Source organism: Pipistrellus kuhlii, unplaced genomic scaffold, assembly GCF_014108245.1.
Source record: "Pipistrellus kuhlii isolate mPipKuh1 unplaced genomic scaffold, mPipKuh1.p scaffold_m20_p_1, whole genome shotgun sequence".
NCBI lineage: Eukaryota > Metazoa > Chordata > Mammalia > Chiroptera > Vespertilionidae > Pipistrellus > Pipistrellus kuhlii.
The window spans coordinates 152,225,280-152,233,043 of record NW_023425404.1 but is presented as its reverse complement, the minus strand read 5'-3'; the positions used below and the strand labels follow the sequence as shown (position 1 = coordinate 152,233,043).

Here is a 7,764-nt window from a genome sequence, read left to right as displayed (position 1 = left end):
TGGAACAATAAAAGACCCCGAATAGCCACAGCAATCCTGAGAAAGAAGAGTAAAGTAGGAGGGATCTCAATACCAGACTTCAAACTATATTACAAAGCTACTGTTCTCAAAACAGCCTGGTACTGGCACAAGAACAGACATATAGATCAGTGGAATCAAATCGAGAACCCAGATATCAACCCAAATCACTATGCTCAATTAATATTTGACAAAGGAGGCATGAATATACAATGGAGTCCAGACAGTCTCTTCAATAAATGGTGTTGGGAAAATTGGACAGATACATGCAAAAGAATGAAACTAGATCACCAACTTACACCATACACAAAAATAAACTCAAAATGGATACAGGACTTAAACATCAGACGGGAAACCATAAAAATACTAGAAGCATCCACAGGCCACAAAATCTCAGACATATGCCAAAAGAACTTCTTCACCAATACTGCCCCTAGGGCAATGGAAGCTAAAGAGAAAATAAACAAATGGGACTACATCAAAATAAAAAGCTTTTTTACAGCAAAAGAAACCATAAACTAAACAACAAGAAAGCCCACTGTGTGGGAGAACATATTTGCAAATGTTACCACTGATAAAGTTTTAATCTCCAACATCTACAAACAACTTATACAACTAAATAAAGGGAAGATGAATGATCCAATTAAAAAATGGGCAATGGACCTAAATAGAATATTTTCAAAAGAAGACAGAAGGAAGGCCAAAAGGCACATGAAAACATGCTCAAAGTCACTAATTATCCGAGAGATGCAAATCAAAACAACAATGCGGTACCATCTCACACCTGTCAGAATGGCCAACATCAACAAATCAACAAATGACAAGTGTTGGCGAGGTTGCGGAGAAAAAGGAACCCTCGTGCACTGCTGGTGGGAATGCACACTGGTGCAACCACTGTGGAGAACAGTGTGGAGTTTCCTCAAAAAACTGAAAATGGAACTCCCATTTGACCCAGTAATCCCACTCCTAGGAATATATCCCAAGAAACTAGAAACACCAATCAGAAAGGATATATGCACCCCTATGTTCATAGCAGCACAATCTACAATAGCTAGAATCTGGAAATAGCCTAGGTGCCCATCAGCAGATGATTGGATCCAAAAACCATGGTACATCTACACAATGGAATACTATGCTGCCATAAAAAAGAAGGGATTCTCATCATTTGCAGCAACGTGGATGGAATTGGAGAACATCATGCTGAGTGAAATAAGCCAGTCAATGAAAGAGAAATACCACATGGCCTCAATCATTTATGTATATTAAAGAACATTATAAACTGACAAACCAAAAGTCAGATATAAAGACAGTAAAGCAATAAGCAGACTGTAAAATGACAGCGGGGAGAGTAGGGAGATCTGGGGGAGATAAGAGATCAACCGAAGGACTTGTATACATGCATATAAGTACAACCAATGGACACAAAACTCTGGGGAGGGGGGGTACGCATGGGAGTGGGGGGCAATGTTAAAATATGTACACAGATAATAATTTAATTAAAAAATTTTTTAAAAATAATAATAATAAAAAAAGTATGCAAAAGGACCTAAAATTTTTGGGTCAAATAAAACCACAGCTGGACAATAGTTAACATGTCAAAACTAGATGTTATTCAGAACTATTACAATAGTGAAAAAGAGTAATTCCTATAGAACTAGGCTTATTAAAAAATATATATATATACATATATATATATATATATATATATATATATATATATATATCTTAGCAGGCCAACCCCTAATATTTCAAGGGCTAGAGGAAATATAAAAAATTGAAGCCACAGGTCTAAATATTTAAAGTTCGAAGTCATGCTAACAAAGTTTGATCATCCTACCTTGACAAACATAACTCCATGACAACGTGGAGTGTTGTACCACAATATGGGTATCTCAGGGAAGAACAACCCTGGCCTACAGCTTCTTGTCACCCAAAATTCAGTCCTGCACCTAGAGGGATTTGGTCCACGTGTGACTGTCCAGCCTGCACAACCAGGTGTTGTCCACAAACTAGTGTCTTTTCCACTGCAAACTGGTTCTAGGGTTGTACTCAGGCAGGAAGATTTTCCCGGTGAGGGATAGACTTAGGAATGAGATCTAAGTAGGCCTGTTAGGAAGCCTGGAAACCCATGAGGTGAGGACTCTGGGGATCCTCAAAGTTTAGGAAGGCATGGGAGGAGCTCCCAGTGAGCATTCCTCTTGGCTACTGTCATATTTTTTCCTGTGGGGTGGGGCTCAGTCAGAAAAGACCAAAGCGTGCACCAGGATGAAGTCCAAGGGTGAAAGGGTGATACTTATCCCAAATAAAAAATTCTGTGTTGCATATGTACAGTTTAAATAGCAACCCCTCATCCTCTCTCTTTTCCCTCCCCTCCACCACAAACATTTCTAAATTTTATTGTAGTCATTCTCTTGCTTAACTTCATAATTTTGCTACCAATATCATACGTTGAAGAAACAAATTTAGTTTTGCTTACCACTGACTTTATGTAAATTAAATCATCCTCTATGTATTCTCCTCTGATTGCCTTTTTCACTCAACAAATTCTGTTTTTAGGTTCATTTATGTTGCATCATGAAGCGAGGGTCTCATCATGACAGATAATTAAGCTGGGAACTAAGTTCACTCTTCTATAATAATTTACAGCTGTCTTTTCATAAATTTTTACCATCACTTCCTTATGTGTTTCAACTTTTTGGGGTCAAAGAGTGGTTGTTTTTGGCTTCCTTTCTGTTGTCAATATATTTATTAACATAGCATTAATCATTTTATTGGTATATATTGTACCTAATAAACTCAACTTGATTTTTATTATACTTAAAAAATAATAATAAAATAAAATAAAATAAAATAAAATTAAATTAAGTTGAGAATAAGATGCAGATATTAAAAGGAATGAGGATGTTTTGTATCCAGAATGACTGGATCTGTTTTTTAATCTCTTAATTGAATTTTAATTGGAAATATTTGTATAAACAGACAAGAAACAAACATGTCAACAACCTTATTTTCTAGTTTTGTCCACTGAAAAGCAATCATAAGCTGATAGTCATGAGCACATCTATTACCTGGATTATGGTCTTTATTAGTTATTATATTCCATAAAAGCTCTAGAAGAATGACTATTTCTATGTTTAAGACAAGATATATAAGTTAAACCTAAGGTTCGGTGGTGGCCAAAACACGTTATCAAAGAGTATGAGTTATGTCAAAAGACCATAGAAGCCAAAGTGAGGAGGCTCTCAGTAGCCAAAGGCAGTGGGATTTGAAACATTTAAAATTTTGCCAAAGATAGCCAAGAGAATAATGAATAACATTTATTAAAACACATTCACTATATAAAAACTCATAAGTTCATATTACGAGAGCACTAACAAAACAAGACGAAATTTAACTCATTACCTTATTTAAAAGTCAAAACTAAGAATAAAAATATATCCTGCTTTTTTTATATATATAAACTGAATTTGAAGATAATCAAATAGCCCTGTCTAATGAGGGGGAATTATTTAAAAATTCTTATTGATGGATGTTGATGAAATGACAGAAATAGAAAAATCACAATTTTGCAAACTCTAGTAAAAGAATTGATGTTTATTTTAACTCTTTCATTGGAAAGCGAATTTCTAATTTCTGCAAGGAGAGAAAAGAACTCTTTAAAATAATGAAAGGATTGTATATAAATAGATTAAATTAATTTTGCCTTATAACCTGGAGAATAAAAATGTTTTTATAGCAAACTATATTTGTGAGAAAAATCTATATTTATACTAATAAAAAGGTAATATGCTAATTAGACCAGGAAATCTTCTGAGAGACCTTCCAGATATCCTCCAGACAAAGCCATGGTGGCGGGGTCTGGGCAGAGGTGGTTAGGGGCAATCAGGCCAGAAGGGGAGGGTAGTTGGGGGTGATCAGGATGGTGGGGGTGGCAGTTGGGTGTGAACAGTCTGGCAGGGGGGTCCAGTTGCGGGCAAGCAGGCCAGCAGAGGGGAGCAGTTGGGGGTGATCAGGCCAGTGGAGAGGGGCAGTTGGGGACTTCATCCCCCAGATCTTGCCTGGGGGATGAAGTATAAACAACAGGCTGGCAGAGGGTAATGAAAACTTAGAAAAAGAAACAATAGATCTTGCCTGGGGGATGAAGTATAAACAACACTTCGGTATAGCGCCAGTGTGATTTAAACTGGTGATTAGGCTAGCAAGGGAGGGCAGTGGGGGTGAGCAGTCCAGCAGTCAGAGTGGTTATGGGTGATCAAGCAGGCAGGCAGGTGAGTAGTTATAAGCCAGCAGGGATAGGGCCTAAACCAGCAGTCAGACATCCTCTGAGGGTCCCAGATTGGAGAGGGTGCAGGCTGGGCTGAGGGACAACCTCTCTACCCCATGCACAAATTTCATGCATCAGGCCACTGGTGTGTGTATATATATATATATATATATATATATATATATATATATATATATATAAAAGCCTAAGCAACCGTTATGACGGAATGATGGGAATGAGCAGAATGACTGGTCACTATGATGCACACTGACCACAGACACTCAACACAGGAACTGCCCCTAGCCCACAGGCCCCAATCACCAATGGGGCTTACTGGTCAACCTTCCCCCACCCCCTCTGCCTGGCAGGCCCCAATTGCCTGTCCCCCTGGGCTGGGACAGGGAACCAGGGTTGGATGGTGGTGCATATGGCCCCTTTCCCAGGGGGCCAAGGGCCAGCTCCCTCTTTGGGGCTGGTGGCCAATCTCCCAGGTCCCCCTCCCCCATCTCTCCCCTGGCCAGCAGGCCCTGATTGGCCCACCGCCCACCTACCAAGTGGCAGTTGGCCCCTTCCCCTGGTCAGCAGGCCCATATAGCCTGATCAGGGCGAGGCTCTGGGCTGGGATGGGGAACTGGAGATGGGTGGTGGTGAATGTGGGCAGCTAGGGAAGGAGGAGGGGGGAGGCAGGAAAAGGGGGAGGCAGGGAACCTGATCAGCCCTGATTGCTGGCGAGGTCTAGAGATCCCACCCATGCATGAATTTTGTGGACTGGACCTCTAGCTTACAATATAAAAAATATTATTCACTTAAATGTTTTTTTTTTATACAAGGTTGATTTATAAAGCACATTTGTGATAATTTAGCCAGTGATTTAGCCAGAGCTGACAAAGCTCTCAATAATTCAAGTAATATTAAAGGCAAATGTAGATTTTTTAGCACATGGAACATTGCTACAATGCTTTCTTCTAAAAACTACTATTATTTTACTGCTTCACAAATTTGGTGTCATGCTTGATCAGGAGTCATGCTAATCTCTGTATCATTTCAATTTTAGTACATGTACTGCTGAAGCAAGCACACAAAATATTATTTTAAAAGTAAAATGAACAATGGTTCTGTCATATTAAATGACAAACTTAAAGCAGAAGCTTGATAGATGAGAGTCAGAAGTAACTGGCAGCAGTGTGAATGACACGGGTTAACGTGGTTATTACTGTGGGAAGCCAGCATGGCCATGGCACACTCAGCCCCAGGGTGCCTTATGTGCCAGACCAACTCAGCTAAGGGTGAACCCGAGTGGGGGCGATGAAGGACTGAGAAAAGATAGGCAAGAGGATGAAAGCTGCAACTCAGTGGGATGCTGTTTCCCTGATGGGGACCCAGCAGCACCATGGACTATAAGCCGTGTCTTTATTTTATAGCTGATGCTATGAGGCAAAGTAAGGGTGTGGTCAAGATGTTAACAACATTCTTGTGGGTTTCAGTGCCACTCAATTACATGTACCTGATCCAGCTTTTTTTTTTTTTAATTTTTTAAAAAATATATTTTATTGAGTTTTTACAGAGAGGAAGAGAGAGGGATAGAAAGCTAGAAACATTGATGAGAGAGAAACATTGATCAGCTGCCTCCTCCACATTCCCCAATGGGGATATGTCTGCAACCAAGGTACATGCCCTTGACCGGAATCGAACCTGGGACCTTTCAGTCTGCAGACCGACGCTCTATCCACTGAGCCACACCAGTTTCAGCAAAAAGAGGCAGTGGCTGTTTGGAGATGCCGGGGAGTGATCCAGCTTTGTTTACTTGCAGCCTACATCATTGAGGCATATGAGGGCACGTGTTCGGACCAGAGGTTCAAGCTTACAACTATAGCTTTTTGCTATAATTGTTCTGGGAAAGCTCTGTCCTCCAGGCTGGGACTTGTACTTGGTCATGAGAGGACTGTGCCTTCTCATCAGTCCAAGGCTTGAACCTGTCCAAACACTGTAGCCGTGCCCCACAAATTACCTGAACTCAGTCAGCAGCAGAGAAAATGGACATGATGACCTGAATTTCAGAGGTGTTTCAGAAGTGGGGATGGAGGATGGAGGAGAGGAAATGTTAGAGAGAAAGTCAAAATGTAAGCTCAATTTAATAGCTGGGTGTATGCATACTTAGCTTTACAATAAGAGACAAGATATGGATTGCATGGTATTAAGAGGTGACTAGATGAGGAAAAGCTTTTGAAAGTTCCATATAACTATAGAACAGCCATGACAGTTAAGACATTTAAAAGTCTTAACCTATCTTCCCATTCAAATCTCTTTTCACTCTCTAGTAAACCTCTTTCTTATCCCCAGGGCACCCTCTCAAGGACCTAATAAGTCAGTGGTATAAACCCGTTATGCAGCTTCCCACCTAGTGTTGTTATTTATAGCATCTTTTTTCCTTCGTGAAATGACCCTTCTCTCACATATCTGCTAGTTTAAATCACATTGGCGCTATAAGGCTCTACTGAAGTGTTGTGTGTACTTCCTCTCCCAGGCAAGATCTATTGCTTCTTTTTCCAAGCCTCCATAAACCCAAGTTCAGAACTTTATTATAGCCTTCATCACATCAAGTTATATTAAATTGCATGTTTCAGTCTATTCCACTAGAATGGAAGTGCTGAAAGGCTTAACTTGCTTTGTTGTGTAAATGAAAGTTTTCTTATGTAAATTGCTATGTGTTACTGAACATTAACTAAGACATGTTTACTTACTCTTGTCATTCACTGGCTAAGCTGCTTATGTGGCAACCATAAGTTCTGTTGTTATGGTTCCTGCTCTCCCAAAGGTAATACCTATTAGATGACACAGAGAATCAATAAGACTAATAAGAGTGTCATAAGTTTAGAAAGCATGATGATGATGATGATGATGATGGTAGCTAATAGTCATTGAGTATTTTAGGTGCCAAGCATGGTTCCAAGCACTGTACATGTATTTTGTGATCAGATCCTCACAACAGCTCAGTGGCAGAAAAAGCAGAGAGTACTTTCATAGGAATCAGAAGGAAGACAACCAAGACTGGGAATCAGCAAAAGCTTCCCTAACAAGGTCAAGACCTGAAAGAGGAAGGCAGGGGAAGTTTTGGGAAGGGGATAGAAAAGAAAGGGTGTGTGTGTGTGTGTGTGTGTGTGTGTGTGTGTGTGTGTGTTTAGGTTAGAGAAAGGAAAAATGTATCAATCAGGAAGCAAAGGCCAAAGGTCGATCAATATATTTTCATTTAGTAGACATTGGAAGTTATACTTCCAAAGTCAGACTATATCTAAAAGAACTTAATTCCTTTAGAAAGAGTCACAAAACTAGACCAGACCTTTCATCATCGTTTTACAGATAGAAGCACTGAACCTCAGCTCAAGGAAATGAATTCCTAACGCCATGCAGAGTCATTGGCAAGAGGCAGTGCCCAGCCAGGCTCTTTCCAGAACACTGTGCTGCTGCCTCATGGATTGTTAAAT

The 7,764-nt window shown here is 40.0% G+C and overlaps 1 non-coding gene across 1 annotated transcript; it reads right to left on the bottom strand.

The window, feature by feature from the left end:
• Positions 1 to 5,256: 5,256 nt before the first annotated feature.
• On the bottom strand, positions 5,257 to 5,360 carry LOC118710161. The gene has a single exon (XR_004985322.1). It is a non-coding gene; the product is annotated as a U6 spliceosomal RNA (small nuclear RNA).
• Between the last annotated feature and the right edge of the window lie 2,404 nt (positions 5,361 to 7,764).